Below are 16,911 nucleotides of genomic sequence, written 5' to 3'. Positions count from 1 at the left end.
CATAACATCCTTCTCCACTTTCAAAAACCTCCTCATACCCACCTGTTCTTCAAAGCACTTCCTCTTGCAGTAATCACCTAACCCTCTGTGTATGACTACCCTACATCCGTCCCCATTGTTTTGGCCTGTGCAGTCCTATGTCTTTCATCTGGAAGTTCCCCGTTGAGAGCTTTTGTTGTTTGGACACATTATAATACCTCTTACATAGCTTGGGGCACATTGCTGCTGTGGATAATAACAGTGATCTTAATAAGGACCAACAGTAAATAACAAACACGACAATAGATACAATATCATATGACAACTCAGATCACAAAATTGGCCTTGCAACCAGAGTCCTTCGGGAGTGGTCCAAACCACTTTGTGAGAAATGGCAGTGGTGGGCTGTCTGCAGGCTTTTAATCTGGCCTGCACCAGAGGTCTCCGACCTATCTGTGATGTGGCAGAAATGCTTGGCTCTGCCGAAGACAAATGCAAGGCCACACTCTGTGTTAGGAAACGCTCTGGGCTTGGTGCTATAAATAATAATAAAGATAAATAATAAAAAAAGTGAAATGTTTTAAATGAAAGGTGATGCACTGTGAACTTAACACACTGACCCTCTAGCCTTTTTGTTAACAAGGTAATCTGATTGCCATTGATTTTTTTCACCTCTGTTACTAAGAAGGTGATGAAATGGTGTCTACACAGATGTATTGAATCAGATACTAAACAAAGAGCAACATAAAGAACAATTATCAGCAACCTTGCTTTCAGCCTGCTGATTATGACATTACTGAAAAGACAAGGTCTGGGTGACTTAAAAAATAAAGCAGCAGGGAGGGGTGTGCAGATAAAAGGAACGAATGCAGGTAAGTTTCTTCCCAGTACTTACATGTTCATTTCAGAAGAATTTCACAAGGAGGCTTTTATCTGCTCCATAGCTTTAAAAGGGGCCATTGGTACTTCTGCAGTTTACTGATAGGCATTCTAGTGTGATCTAATTAACTACTTTTATTATGCCATGGAGAAAATAGCACGGTGGAGATGAGTCACTAATGCACATGTTTTTGTGGTATAGATTATGGCAGGGCATTGTGCAGAAAGAATTGTTTATTGGTCTATTGGGGCTTTCCAAGTAGCCCCCATGAGTGAGGTAAGACCTTAAATTATTCTGAAAGGAAGGCCACACTTCTGACCTGTCAAAGAACTTTCTAGATGGTGCGTGATGAATGATTAGGAAAATTGTTTTGAAATGTATGATAAAGATGGAATTAACCTATGAATACTGACTTTGTGGACTATGCCAGATTAACTTTCTAATCTCAAATATTTCCAGGTTTTATTGTTTATTTCCTTTTCATTAGCCCAGTTGCTAAAAGGCCATGGTAAAGATATGTATACCTAAGCAATTTTCGTATCTTTGAGCCTGTGCTTTTGCCTAAATACGGATGCCTCAGTTATCTTATGACCTTTGATGACACAAGCTTCCATGGCAATATCTCATCATGGCATTTTCTCAAGGGCAGTGCTCCAACTCTTCTGCCTTGCCGCACATTGGCAGCCATTACTAATTGACTGTGAAAGGGGAAAACGAAATAGTGTGACAAGATCTCTTTTTGGAAATTTCAATGTAGTTTGGGGAAGGTAGTCAACTAGAGTGAAACAAGCTCAACAGTGTTATTCATATGATGAATCTAAAACAATGTAAGAAAACTTGTAAAGGAAACAACTAGTCACCACGATCGATGATTATAATTTCAAATAAGTATTGAATGTGTCAAAAACAATATCAGAATTAGGATTAATCCAGAGATTTGCTAAGTATAAATTATTTATTCAAGTTCAGAAGTGAGAAAATGGCAACACTGACATTTTTGACCAAATCTGTACTGTTTGAACAAATGTGATGAATGATTAGGAAAGCTGCTTTGAAATGTATAATAAAGATGGAGTTAGCCTTTCCATAGAACTTTGTTTATTCCCCAAGACCTAGACACCTGCAGTTCCATCAAGGAGGTGATCATAAAGGAAGCTTAGTGTATTATGCATACCATAATACACCATTCCCTTCAGTCTCTGTCAGGTAAAAGTCTTGTACAAATCAAACTTAACAATATGAAGAAATATAGAAAGAGGTATAAGACATCAGAGGTCAATGAACAAGGGAGTGAGTGCCAATAATTACAGGGTTTCTTCACAGGTGACAGAAATGTACTAAAAGTGATTATTGTACAATTCTGTGAATATCCTAAAAACCATGGTGTTGTACACCTTAACTGGGTAAATTGTATGTCATGTAAGTTATATCTTAAATAAAAACATTATTTTAAAAAGAAGAAATGAGAGGAAAATTGGAGAAATTCTTAAAAATATTCTCTAAAGTCAGGTTAGAAGCAAGATAACCTTACATTTGACACGAAAAAATGATAAAAACACTTTGCCCTTACTCAAAATGAACACAGATACGCACATTACCACATTACTGACTGAGGTTGAGGGAGGTGAAGTGGAGGAAGTTTTTTGGGAGACCATTGGTTCTCAATCTTAAGCATACTTCAGAATCACTGAAGGATTTGGAAATGGAATTGCTATACCCTACTCTCAGAGACTTGCATCTGTATTTGTAACAACTTCTCAGGTGTGATCAAAGCTGATGGTAGTAGAACAATCTTTGCAGTATCTGTAAATTTTAAGGATCTTGTCAGAGGAAATATCTTTGAGGTCCATTAATGTGATGCAAGTTCAAACAGTACAGGTATGGTCAAAAATGTCAGTGTTGCCATTTTCTTGCTTCTGAACTTGAATAATTTATGCTTAGCAAATCTCAGTGCACGCATCTGCAAAATACAAGTAATACTTTCCATGCAGATTAAATGAGATAACTTATGTACAGCCCTGCACTCTGATTCTAGTAAGTGCATAATACACTAAGCTTCCTTTATGATCACCTCCTTGACGGAACTGCAGGTGTCTAGGTCTTGAGGAAGAAACAAAGTTCTATGGAAAGAACCAATACTAGTAGATTAGTACACAATTCAGAAGATGATGACTCATTTCACAAGTATTCATAAAAATTGTTTTCTTGGCCAGAGCTTTCCCTGGAAAACTGAGAGTGGCCACTGGAATCCAAAGGTCATGGAACCTCAGTAATTATTAGTAGGCTAAATATAGTTGGGGTTAATTGTTGTATAGTACTTAAAACTTATTACACTAATGACATTAGTGGTAACACGTGTACTTTTATTTCTCATGGGGCATTTTTAACCCTCTTGATCACCTGAGCCCAGGAGTTTGAAACCAGCCTGGGAAACATATGGAGACTCCATCTCTACACACACAAAAAATAATAACAATAATGATAATTAGCCTGGTGTGATGTTGCACACCCATGGTCACAGCTACTCAGGAGCTGAGGTGGGAGGATGACTTGAACCTGGAGGTCAAGGCTGCAGTGAGTTGTGATTGTGCAAGTGCATTCCAGCCTGAGTGACAGAGCAAGACCCTGTCTCAAAGAAAAACAATAAAAGGAAGAAGAAGAAGAATGTTTAAGCCAATGATACCAGGATTGAAATGGAGAAGACAAGATGTAATTTGGAGTAAGATCACAACTATCAAGAAAGATGGAATAGGCTTGGATTCTGCCCCTATCACTAACCAGGAGTGTGACTTAGAACCGATGGTTCACAACTGGGGCTTGATTTTGCTGCACAGGGGACAGCTGAAAATGTCTAAAGACATTCTTGATGGTCACAACTAAGGCAGGAGTGCCACTGGCATTGCGTGGGCTAGAGATCTTGCTAAACTTCTTACAATGCACAGAACACTCCCCACAGCACAGAATTACTTAGCCAAAATAGCAGCAGTGCTGAGCCTTAAACAAATTCTGTAACTCCTCTAAATAAGGGATTTTTTTCCAATCTAAAAATCGAAAATAGCAATACCTACAGAATATAATTGATAGGGAACTCAATGATATCATTCATATAGAAACCTAGTTTGGTTTTTAGTCAATTCCCTAAGTTAGTTAATATCTCTCTCTCTTTTTTTTTTTTTTTTCTGAGACAAGTCTCACTCTGTCACCCAGGCTCGAGTGCAATGGCGTGATCTCAGCTCACTGCAACCTGTGTCTCCAGGTTCAAGTGATTCTCCTGCCTCAGTCTCCAGAGTAGCTGGGATTACAAGCACCCACCACAACTCCCAGCTAATTTTTTGTATTTTTAGTAGAGACAGGGTTTCACCATGTTGGCCAGGCTGGTCTCGAACTCCTGACCTCGGGTGATCCACCTGCTTCAGCCTCCAAAAGTGCTGGGTTTACAGACATTAGCCACTTTGCCCGGTCGTTGGTTAATATCATTTATCTATTAGTACTCATTACCATTTTTAGAAATAGGAAAAGGAATGGCAACTGCTAAGTTACTTTTAGACTTCCTTCAATTTTTTAATTCTTTCCCAAATTTCTCCAAAGAGCATGATGAATTGTATAAAGGAAAAATATTTAAAATGTTGTTTTTTAAAAAGATTGTTTTGAAGTTAATAAATATAAGTTAATTTTTCTTTTTACTAAGAAGGTGGTATATTTGAGGTCTCATAAGATACGACAAACTTAGCAGTTCTTATTTTCATTTAGAAATTATTCAGATGTCACAACATGCCCAGTGAAGACTGCTAGCACCCCAGACCCAACTAAAATTATTTATTTTTGAGTTAAACTTTGAGAGAATGAAGGGTCTGGGCATGACAAACAGCTACTTTGAGGCACCATTTTATGAAAGATTATCCTTATTATGAGAATAGCAATTGGTTAATAGTTCCAAAAAAAGTAATGGTCATTTTATTGAGGGCTTACAGTGGTCTTGGGGGCTTGCCTTGAAAAGAAAGAAAACAGGGCTGTGGCTGCTGTTGCTTTAAGTTTTCCTCCTCCTCCTCCTTTTTTTTGTGAGATAGGGTCTCACTGTCACTCAGCCTGGAGTACAGTGACATGATCTCGGCTCACTGCAACTTCCACCTCCTGAGTTCAAGCAATTCTCCTGCCTCAGCCTCCTGAGTAGCTGGGATTACAAGCACCTGTCACCAAGTCTGGCTAATTTTTTGTATTTTTATTAAAGACGAGATTTCACCATGTTGACCAGGCTGGTCTTAGCTCCTGACCTCAAAAGATCTACCCACCTCGGCCTTCCAAAGTGCTGGGATTATAGGTGTGAGCCACTACTCCTGTCCTCCTACTTCTCCTCCTCCTTCCTCTTCCTTCCTCCTCCTTCCTCTTCATCCTCTTCCTCCTCCTCTTCTTCCTCCTAGTCTTCTTGTTCCTCCTCCTCCTTCTATTCTTCCTCCTCCTTCTCTTCTACCTCCTCCTCCTTCTCTTCTTTTTCTCATCTTCTTCATCTTCTTGTTTTTCTTGTTCTTGTTCTCTTGTTCTTCTTTTTCTTCTTCCCTCTCTTCCTCCCCCTCTTCCTCGTCTTCTTCCTGTTCCTCTTCCTCCTCTTTTTTTCCTCCTCCTCCTCTTCCCCCTCCTCCTCTTTCTTCTTTTTCTGCTTCTGCGTCTTCTTTTCTTCTTCTTCTGAACAGAAAGAAAAAAAATACTTGAAACATTGACTTTGATGCCACAGAGTCTAATTTTATTAAGAATGTAATATAGGCTGGTCTCGGTGGCTCATGCTTTTAATCCCAGCATTTTGGGAGGCCGAGGTGGGCAGATCACCTGAAGTCAGGAGTTCGAGGCCAGCCTGACCAACATGAAGAAACTCCGTCTCTACTAAAAACACAAAATTAGCTGGGGGTGGTAGAACATCCTGTAATCCCACCTACTCGGGAGGCTGAGGCAGGAGAATCACTTGAACCCCGAAGGCAGAGGTTGCAGTGAACAGAGATCGTGCCATTGAACTCCAGCCTGGGCAACAAGAGCGAAACTCCATCTAAAAAAAAAGAAAGAAAAGAAAAAGAGAATGAAATATAAACATAAGCCTTTGTATTAGTCCGTTTTCACACTGCTGATAAAGACATACCCAAGACTGTGCAATTTACAAAAGAAAGAGGTTTAATGAACTTACAGTTCTACATGGCTGGGGAGGTCTCACAATCATGGTGAAAGGCAAGGAGGAGTAAGTCATATGTTTCATGGATGGCAGCAGGCAAAGAGAGAGAGAGCTTGTGCAGGAAAACTCCCATTTTAAAAACCATCAGATCTTGTGAGACTTATTCACTATCATGAACAGCATGGGAAAGACCTGTCCCAAGATTCAACTACCTTCCACTGGGACCCTCCCACAATACATGGAAATTCAGGATGAGATTTGGGTGGGGACACAACCAAACCATATCATTCTGCCTCTGGCCCCTTTCAAATCTCATGTCCTCACATTTCAAAACCAATCATGCATTCTCAACAGTCCCCCAAAGTCTTAACTCATTTCAGCATTAACTCACAAGTCCACAGCCCAAAGTCTCATTGAAGACAAGGCAAGGCCCTTCCACCTATGAGCCTAAAAATAAAAAGCAATTAGTTAATTCCTAGATGCAATGGGGGTACAGGCATTGGGCAAATACAACCATTCCAAATGGGAGAAATCTGCCAAAACAAAGGGGCTACAGGCCCCACACAAGTCTGAAATCCAGCAGGGCAGTCAAATCTTTTTTTTTTTTTTTTTTTTTGAGGCGGAGTCTCGCTCTGTCGCCCGGACTGGAGTGCAGTGGCCAGATCTCAGCTCACTGCAAGCTCCGCCTCCCGGGTTTACGCCATTCTCCTGCCTCAGCCTCCCAAGTAGCTGGGACTACAGGCGCCCGCCACCTCGCCTGGCTAGTTTTTGTATTTTTAGTAGAGACGGGGTTTCACCGTGTTAGCCAGGATGGTCTCGATCTCCTGACCTCGTGATCCGCCCATCTCGGCCTCCCAAAGTGCTGGGATTACAGGCTTGAGCCACCGCACCCGGCCGGCAGTCAAATCTTAAAGCTCCAAAATAATTTCCTTTGACACCATGACATCATATCCAGGTCATGCTGATGCAAGAGGTGGGTTCCCATGGTCTTGAGCAGCTCTACCCTGTGGCTTTGCAGGGTACAGCCTCCCTCCCAGCTGCTTTCATGGGCTGATGTTGAGTGCCTGTGGCCTTTCCAGGCACATGGTGCAAGCTGTCAGTGGATCTACCATTCTGGGGTCTGGAGAATGGTGGCCCTCTTCTCATAGCTCCACTAGGTGGTGCTCCAGTAGGGACAATGTGTGGGGGCTCTGCTCCCACATTTCCCTTCTCCACTGCCCTAACAGAGGTTCTTCATGAGAGCCCTGCCACTGCAACAAACTTCTGCCTGGACATCAGGTATTTTCATACACCTTCTGAAATCTAGGCAGAGGTTCCCAAACCTCCAATTCTTGACTTCTGTACACTCACAGGCTGGACACATGGAAGCTGCCAAGGCTTAGGACTCCCATCCTCTGAAGCCACAGTCAGACCTGTACCTTGTCGCTTTTAGTCATGACTGGAGTGGCTTGGATGCAGAACATCAAGTCCCTAGGCTGCACACAGCACAGGGACCTTGGACCCAATGCACAAAACCACTTTTTCCTCTTAGACCTCCAGGCCTGTGATGGGAGGGGCTGCCATGAAGACCTCTGACATGTGCTGGAGACATTTTCCCCATTGTCGCTGGGATTAACATTGGGGTCCTTGTTACTTATGCAAATTGCTACAGCTGGCTTGAATTTCTCCTCAGAAAATTGAATTTTCTTTTTTCTGTTACGTTGTCAGGCTGTACATTTTCTGAACTTTTATGCTCTGTCTCTCTTTTAAAACTGAGTGCTTTTAACAGCACCCAAGTCAGCTCTTGAATGCTCTGCTACTTAGAAATTTCTTCTGCCAGATACCCTAAATCATCTCTCTCAAGTTCAAAGTTCCATAAATCTCTAGGGCAGGGGCAAAATGCTGCCAGTCTTTGCTAAAACATAACAAGAATCATCTTTGCTCCAGTTTCGGACAAGTTCATCTCATCTGAGACCACCTCAGCCTGGATCTTATTGTTGATATCACTATCAGCATTTTTGTCAAAGCCATTTAAAAGTCTCTAGGAAGTTCCAAACATTCCCACATTTTCCTGTTTTCTTCTGATCCCTCCAAACAGTTCTAACCTCTGTCTTTTACTGTGTTCCAAAGTTGCTTCTACATTTTTGGGTATTTTTTCAGCAATGTCCCACTCTAGTGGTACCAATTTACTGTATTAGTCCATGACGCTGCTTATAAAGACAAACCCAAGACTGCACAATTTACAAAAGAAAGAGGTTTAATGGACTTACAGCTCTACATGACTGGGGAGGCCTCACAATCATGGTGGAAGGCAAGAAGGAGTAAGTCACGTGTTTCGTGGATGGCAAGAAGCAAAGAGAAAGAGAGAGCTTGTGCAGGAACACTCCCATTTTTAAAACAACCAGATCTTGTGAGACTTACTCTCAGGAGAATAGCATGAGAAAGACCTGCCCCAATTATTTAATTACCTCCCACCAGGTCCCTCCCATAACACGTGGGAATTCAGATGAGATTTGGGTGGGGACACAGCCAAACCATAGCAGCCACTGTCATAGTCCATTTCTGCTGCTATAATACATTACCACACACTGGGCAATTTGTAAGTAATAGAAATTGAATTTTCACAGTTCTGAAGGCTACGAAGTGCAAAATCTAAGTGCTGGAAAGTTCCATATCTGGTGAGGGGTCACTCTCTACTTCCAAGCTGGCACCTTGAATGCTGACAGGTGAAAGAAAAAAAAAAAAGGCCTAGGGAGCTCCCTTTAACCTCTTTTATAAGGTCACTAATTTCAGAGCCCTCATGACTTAATCACCTCTCAAAAGCTCCATCTCTTAATATGATCACATTGCCAATTACGTTTCAGCACATGAATTCAGGGGGCCCATTCGGCCCTCAGCACCCTCTACTTGTCTGGTTGCTGTGCTGTTGCTGAAGCTCCATGAAGCCAATGGGAATCAGCTGTGCCTAGGATTTGGGCTATGAAATAACACCGCTGATAAGTCAGTGCAAGTCCTGGAAAACAGGTAGGCAGAGTAACAGAAAGGTCTGGGAATGATCTCAAGGAAAGAATGTCTCAAATATAAACCCATGGGCTTGACAGGTACATGGAATAAGCAAGTGTGTACTAGACCAGACTCTCCTCTCTCTCTTCTCTTTCTCCGCAATCCCCACAAAATTGTGCATACCTTCTATGTATCTATTTTTTATTATTCTATCTCCTAAGCTTGCAAATATTTCTAAGTAACAACTATATTGATGGGAAAAATCAAGCCTTTTAATCATTCACTCCATCTGCTTTTGAAGCTGCCATCTTAATTTTATCCTCAAATTAGCCACATTCATCAAAGGCTTCCTCTTCCCTAGCATAGATTTAAACTCTTACAAGATAAAAATCAAAAGGAAGATTGCCAAAGCCAGTGGCCTTTCCTCAGTCCTCACCCCCTCTGATTTCTCAGTAATATACCACACTATTGTCTACACCTTGCCTCATTATATTTTTCATTGGAATTTCATAGTAGACCACCATTCTGTTGTTCAATTACCCGGTGGAATTACCTCTCTGTGTCCTTTGGTGGAAACCCTTGATTGTGTCATTTTTGACTTTCTATAACTTTTATTGTTGTATCTTGACAATTTCTGTAACATTTGATTTATATGATGAGACACCCAACCTATGTCTACAGTCCTGGTTGTTCCATGTTTCCAATTTGTACCTAGGGATTTTACTCTTTAAGGCCATATTTTCCTTTACTTAACTTGCCAATACCTGTTCATCATCATTCTCTAATTCTCTGTGCTATTATTTTTCTAAAACATCTCTAGGTCTTCTTTTTTTTATTTTTATTTTTTGAGACGGAGTCTCACTCTGTTGCCCAGGCTGGAGTGGCACCATCTCAGTTCACTGCAACCCGAGTTCAAGTGATTCTCCTGCCTCAGTCTCCCGAGCAGCTGGGACTACAAGCGTGTGCCACCATGCCTGGCCAATTTTTGTATTTTTAGTAGAGAAGGGGTTTCACTATGTTGGCCAGATTGGTCTCGAACTCCTGACCCTGTGATCTACCCCGTCGGCCTCCCAATGTGCTGGGATTACAGGCATGAGCCACAGCACCCAGCCTGCTCTTCTCTTTTTCAATCTCCACAAAAAAAGTAGCATTTGTTCTTTATGTAATGATTTATCAAGTCTACCTTCCTCTCTGTATTCTTTCTGCTTTTTATTTTCTTTACTTTTCTCTTGTGCATCCATAATGATCTCCTAACTGATCTGCGGCCTCCAATCTCACTCCTGTCAATCAAATGTATAAACTGCTGTTTGAGGAGGAAAGCAGCTTCATGTTATGTTGCATAAGAAACAAGTCCAGAATTTCATACCTTAAAATAACAGAGGCATATTTCTTATTTAAGCAACATGTCCTTAGCAGGCTTACAGCTGGGCCCTGCTCATCTTAGTCAATCAGGAATCCCAGTAGATGAAGCACCCACCATCTTAAACATTGTCAGTTGCTGTGAATGAGATAAAAGCAGGCACTACTGGGTCTTGCATTGGCAACTGAAAGCTCCAGTATGGAAGTTCCATGAATCAGTTCCACTCACAACTCATTGGTTCAAACTGATCTTACGACTCATTTAAGCTAATGCCAGGAAGGGCAATAGTGCTGTGGGCCCAAGAGATGAAGCTGGAGATATCTGGTAAACCTGGTAAATGATTCTTCCACCCTACATACTCTACATCTGTGGTTTTCACAGGATATCAAAATAATAGATCATATATCCAATAAGGCACAGATGCTGTGACATGTTTTTAGGGTGAGTGATTCCACATAGGAGTGAAGTATTCAAAATTAGCCTCTTAGGGATCAGAATTGAGATGCTGACCTCATTAGATCTAACCATACCACTATGGCTAATCAGAATATCGATATAGTTTTCTCATCAGGGCTTAATAAACAGATATCTCATTAGTAAAATAAGAACTTGAAGGTGAGGGTTATTATATAAGAAATATTATAATGTCTTTTTACAAGAATATCTTAGCTAACAATTTAAATTCATGTATAGAGTATCTTTGTATATTTCTAATATACGTTTACTACATAGTAATTACTCCCTCATTTATAATCAACTTTAGACATCTACACTCTCATTCTCACTAAAATGATGGTTCATGAAGTTTGTCCTGTTTACCTTTGTATTCCTAGCAAATATTATAGTGCCTGGCACATAAGTAGGTATTTTCATTTGCTTAGTGTTAAATAAATCTGTTAGGGACACTAAAGAAAAAGTTGACACAATATATTAAATATTGATACCTCCTGAATAACTGAAATTACAGGTGCCTGCCACCATGCCCAGCTAATTTTTAGTAGAGATGGGGTTTCGCCATGTTGCCCAGGCTGATCTTGAACTGCTGAGCTCAGGCAATCTGCCCACTTCAGCCTCCCAAAGTGTTAGGATGACAGGTGTGAATCACCACACCCGGCAAAAATGTTAGTGTATTAAACATTACATTTTTAAAGACATACACACAAGCACATATTCGTACCCCTACAACAAATGGGTCTATGCAAAGACAATAGAAGTATATGCTGTTAGTTTTACTAATTCTCATTTTTAGAATAACAAAAACACATTTTTTCATGAAGTTTTATTTTAATATTTTGTTACTTATCATCAACTTTTTTCATCAACCAACAAGAAAGTTGGATCATGAGAAAACACCAAATTTGTGTGGAGCATAAAAAGAAGCAATAATTGATTTGAAATCTGCAATTAGTTCCCAGGAGAAACATACCTACATATGTGTATATATATATGTATATATATGTATATGTATATGTAGTACATGTACACATATTCATACACATTCCTTGGCATCCATGGTTCTAATTGGCTACTGAAAAAGGTGATGATAAAAGATGAAAATATAACTTTGACATAAAATTTATTTTTCTAAAAATGTAAATTAAGAAGACAGGTGAGAAAATAGGGAAACAAAATATTTTCACATTTATTTTCAAGAACATCACTTTCTTTTACATAAGTGTTTTATGCCTACACATATTCTTATATTATTTTTTCTGTATCAGTTATAGAAGAGATGTGAAGAAATATTCCAGATTATTTATTCTCTTGGCATTTTAAAGTGGACAAAAAACCTAGCAAATACCAGAGCTGAAGAGAAATGGTGCTTGTGGGAGTTTCAGATCACTTTGCTAAGCTAATTAAGCCTGATATTTTAGACCAAGCTAAAGTACTTGAACTTTGGGGTGGTTATTCACACCAAACCTTCAGCCTCATGAAGCGCCTTACTAAATATTAGTGTTAGAAACTGCAGTGTCTTACAGTGGCATTTGATAGAGCAGCTCTGGAAAAATGCCAGTCTAAAGTGGGAAAAACTTTTTATTTTATTTTTTTTTAAGTAAATTAAACCCCAGAATGGATTTTCTTTCCAAGATGTGTTTTTGTTTTATCACAATGACCTTTCTAAGAAAAGATGAAGTCAGCCTCAGGTAAAAAGAAATGGCCACATTTCATCTACAGTTAGCCTCCGTGACCCTTGAACTTGGTTTTTCTATCTGAACCTCTTTTCATGCACCATTTCTCCTGGTGTCTGATAAGGGACACTCAAGTGCTTGAGCAAGGACAGACTGGAACTTTGACTTTCATAAAATAGCCAGTAAACAAATTCTGTCCCACTTTAATTGGTGAGGTTATTCCTCTATGTATTTTTTTCCAACACCACAGGAGGTTGATAAACTGCAGAATTCGGGACAGTAAAATGGAGACATTAAATCAGGCTCATTACCAGTTGGAGATCACCGGTTTTCCTCTATGTTATGTTATGTAAGTGTGTGTGTGTGTGTGTATATGCACATCCTCACATACACACAACCACATACTTCTGTGTGTTTACACACACAAGTGATACCGTCTCATCTTTTTTTTCCCCCATCTCTAACACAAAAGTCAAGAGGTTTGGAAGCACGCACAAAAAAAGAGATTTCTAAGAGAGCAGGCGATTGGGCCAGGGTCATTCGAAAGGGTAATTATTGTTAAATGTCAGGTTAACTCTGAAGGCCTCAGCTCATCCAACTGAGAGCAGATTAGCCCAGATGGAGACATTTTCAACACGGTGCTGTCTGGCCAATCAGAGACAGCTGGGATTAGCCAAATACCTTCTCTCATCTGCTTGCTCACAGAAAGGTCAGTTTCTGCTCATTGCTTCTCTTTTAAGATGTGCTTCCCCCCCCCCCCCTTATTTATGGCAGCCGTGTGCAGGAAATCAGGTCCCTTTTATCAGTGAATTAATATTCAACATCTAAAACCCACTTTTTGAGAGTCAACTTCATTCACTTTCAAGACCACTTTTATCTTTTTTTAAGTGCTGAGGATATACTGAGCACATGTACACACTGCATATTTTACCCCCAGCCCTCCCACCAGGCTAGAGGTCTGCCTGTCATGTTTTGCGTATTTTTGAAAGCTTACTTGTTTCATTTCATGCATTTTCTTCTTTAAGGGCGACAGTTTATGTTTCCTATCATTTTCTTCATAAAAAGAAGAGGGGAAAATGAAACTAACCCTGGAGTGCTCTAAAAGATAATCTGTTTTTATGTATAGCTCTTTCTCCCCCTAAGCAACGTAAATGAGCAAATGCATAAAAATCAGTGACAAAATGAACAGTAAGGGAAACAAAAATCATGGACTTGTGATTCTTCAGACTGTGTGTGTGCCTATAGGTGTGTGCTTACGCACACAAACACACATACCCATACACTGTAAATTATACAGAGGAGGTACGTCAATATTTGCTGAATATAATAATTCATAATTTGTAAATGAATATGTGTGTGTCCTTAGGATAAATACGTCATACCTTTTCTATATGCCTCTTAAAATGTAGTTATTTTCCCATTTTAGAACGCAATCAATGTGAGACACTAGAACATATCCTCTGAAGAGTTTATCATAGAAGCTGGGTAAGGACCTTGTGAGGAAACCCTTGCCTTGCTGTTAATATGAACCTGTTTTTATTATTCTGCTTCAATCCTGTGAGGTTTAATTCACTCCTGCTCCACCTCCTCCTACTGTTTTTATGAAGGTGAAGGTATTTTGGACGCTAAGATACAAATGATAGCTAAAAAGAAGTCTCTTCTCTAGAAAATTTACTACAGTTTTATAAAACAGCTGCTTTGAACAAATATTAGAATAAGACACATGGGGCAATCATTAATAATGATTATTTCCTTTTAAGAATATGTGTTATAGTTAAGCTTCATTAGCCATTTATTCTATAGTAATAAACAAGGAAATATTTTTACAACTCTAGAACCTAGCACCCAGATCTTGGTTTTTGATATCATTCTCCAATAAAAAGAATCAGGTTTCCTTGGAGAAATGGCTGTTTCAAGGACTAGGGCACATACAAGATCAGCCTGTAATACTAGAAAGGAAATACCAAAATACAACCCACATTGGTGGAGGCATGTCAAAGGGGCACAGAAGCCAACTGATACAGACAAACAGCCAAAGCTGAAATAATTTGCGAAACAAAAGACATAAAGTAACACTGGATTAGAACTCAAAGCATAAAATAAATATCCATGACTCTACTGATATAAATAAACAAATAGGAGAGAATAGACCAATCTGCCATGAAGAAGAATGTATGTGGATACTTCACCCTCAGGAGGGGGAGCGTATGTGTAGGTGTGCATAGCAACTTCCTTTCATAAGTGTAGTATAAACATGATGAAAAACAGTAACTTTACAGTGAAGAAGCTTGACAAACTCTGGCCTGGTGAACAAAGTTAACAGCAGTACGAAGTTATACTGACAGTACACACCCTTGATACTATATGATGAGGATGGCAATTTACATCTGTGTTCTTCCTACCAAATTCACACAACTCCACTTTAATGATGAGAAAAAGAACCCAAAACAAAACATTAGAAAAATCCCAATTGAGGACAATTCTATGAAATATTTGACCAGTATTCCTAAAAACTTTCAGGGTCATCAAAAGCAAAGGAAGTGGAGAAATTGGCCTAATCTGAAGGAATCTGTGGAAAAATGATGGTTAACTGTAAGTAGAACCCTAGAACACAACAAGAACATTAGGAAAAAACTGGGAAAACCTGAATAAAGTATAGACTTTAGTTAATAATAATGGCTCAGTGTTGGATCATTGACTATAACAGATGTACTTATATACATAGCCATTCATATAAGATGATAATAACAGGGAACCTGGAAGTGAAGTGCATGGGGACCTTATGTAGTAGCTCTTAATAATTCTGTAAGTCTAAAACTGTTAGGAAATAAAACAATTATTAAGTGAAATCTAGTTTAATATCTTGATAAATGAATTCAAATCACATCACATGCCTCTATTTTCCAGTATTTTCAAAAACACTTAAATATTCACATTGCATTGGAAGGAAACAAAGTATTAGGTTCCTCGGAATAAAAATGGAGGGCTGAAGAGCTATGCTGAGATTTCAAAGGAGGAAATATGGCAAAGCTTTTAAAAAAATCAAATCGTAAATCTCTTCATAGATAAACTGACTCAAGCTCCAAACAACTTGTTTCCTTAGAAATGTTGATTCCAGCTAATACAATCCACTCTCACCCTGCTCCCATGAATTGAGTTTCCCTCCTCCAGTCCGCTCTGGGTTTGAACCTGAAGTTTTACCTGCATGGGACTTCAGTCCAAAAAGTTAGACCTAGGAAATGCAGAAGGTTTTAATATAACACAAACATTACCATTAAATACTGGCTGATCGGCCTTTTAAACGTTGGTACTAATAGTACAAAATACATAATGTCAGGAGAGACCATATGGATAATGCAGAAACGTGCCAATAAACATAAGAAGGGATCTCGATTATTGAAGTAGTACAGGTAAAAGCATGTTAGATTCAGAGGACATTAATATCTCAAGGCTTTATTTTATTTTATTTTATTTTATTTTATTTTATTTTATTTTATTTTATTTTTTGAGATGAAGTCTTGCTCTTGTCACCCAGGTTGTAGTGCCATGGCACGATCTCAGCTCATGCAACCTCTACCTCCCAGGTTCAAGGGATTCTTCTGCCTCAGTCTCCTGAGTAGCTGGGATTACAGGCACCTGCCACCATGCCTGGCTAATATTTGTATTTTTAGTAGAGATGGGGTTTCACCACATTGGTCAGGCTGGTCTCGAACTTCTGACCTCAGGTGATCTGCCTGCCTTGGCCTCCCAAAGTGCTGGGATTACAGGCATGAGCCACCACACTCAGCCTATCTCAATGCTTTATACATTTATGGGTATACATAATTTTCATGACAAATTTCAACAAATTATTTCTCATTTCATTAATTTGAGCTGTGCTTCCAATTGTTATACTTGCTTAATTACTAAGTGTGTGTTTTCGATGAGCTCCACATTTTCTAAATATCTTTAGGTAGTTGATTCTCAAGAATTGTCAAATGTGAATAAATGCTAATGTCTGTAAGACAAATTTATTTCTGACTCTAAATTGTAGTGGATATGACGGTCCTTTCAGTTACCTTTAGTTTTCAGACCTAAAAATGCATTTGGCTGTTTTTGATTTTTTTGGGAAAGGGATGAACTTCCTTGCCAAATTAACATACAGAGATTGAAGCACATAATAACCATGAGGTTACAAAATTTGAAGTCTTTAAGACCTTTATCTTACTGGCATTTGAGTAACAGTAGAAATTCAAAATCTCAGAATAGGAGTTTACTTAGACAATGTCTGTAAGAGAGCTGGGTAGAAGGTTCACACAAGAAATAGAAAATTCCTGAGTCTGCCCATTGCTCTTTTGTAGCAAAAGAAAACCACAGAGAAATATCTTTTAAGGCAATAAAAGGAAGGTGTCTTCTAGTAGAGACATATTTCAATTGTTATTGTTTT

The sequence above is a fragment of the Trachypithecus francoisi genome, unplaced genomic scaffold, assembly GCF_009764315.1.
Source record: "Trachypithecus francoisi isolate TF-2019V2 unplaced genomic scaffold, Tfra_2.0 Lachesis_group3, whole genome shotgun sequence".
NCBI lineage: Eukaryota > Metazoa > Chordata > Mammalia > Primates > Cercopithecidae > Trachypithecus > Trachypithecus francoisi.
The sequence above is the reverse complement of the archived record's forward strand: the minus strand, read 5'-3'. Positions refer to the sequence as shown.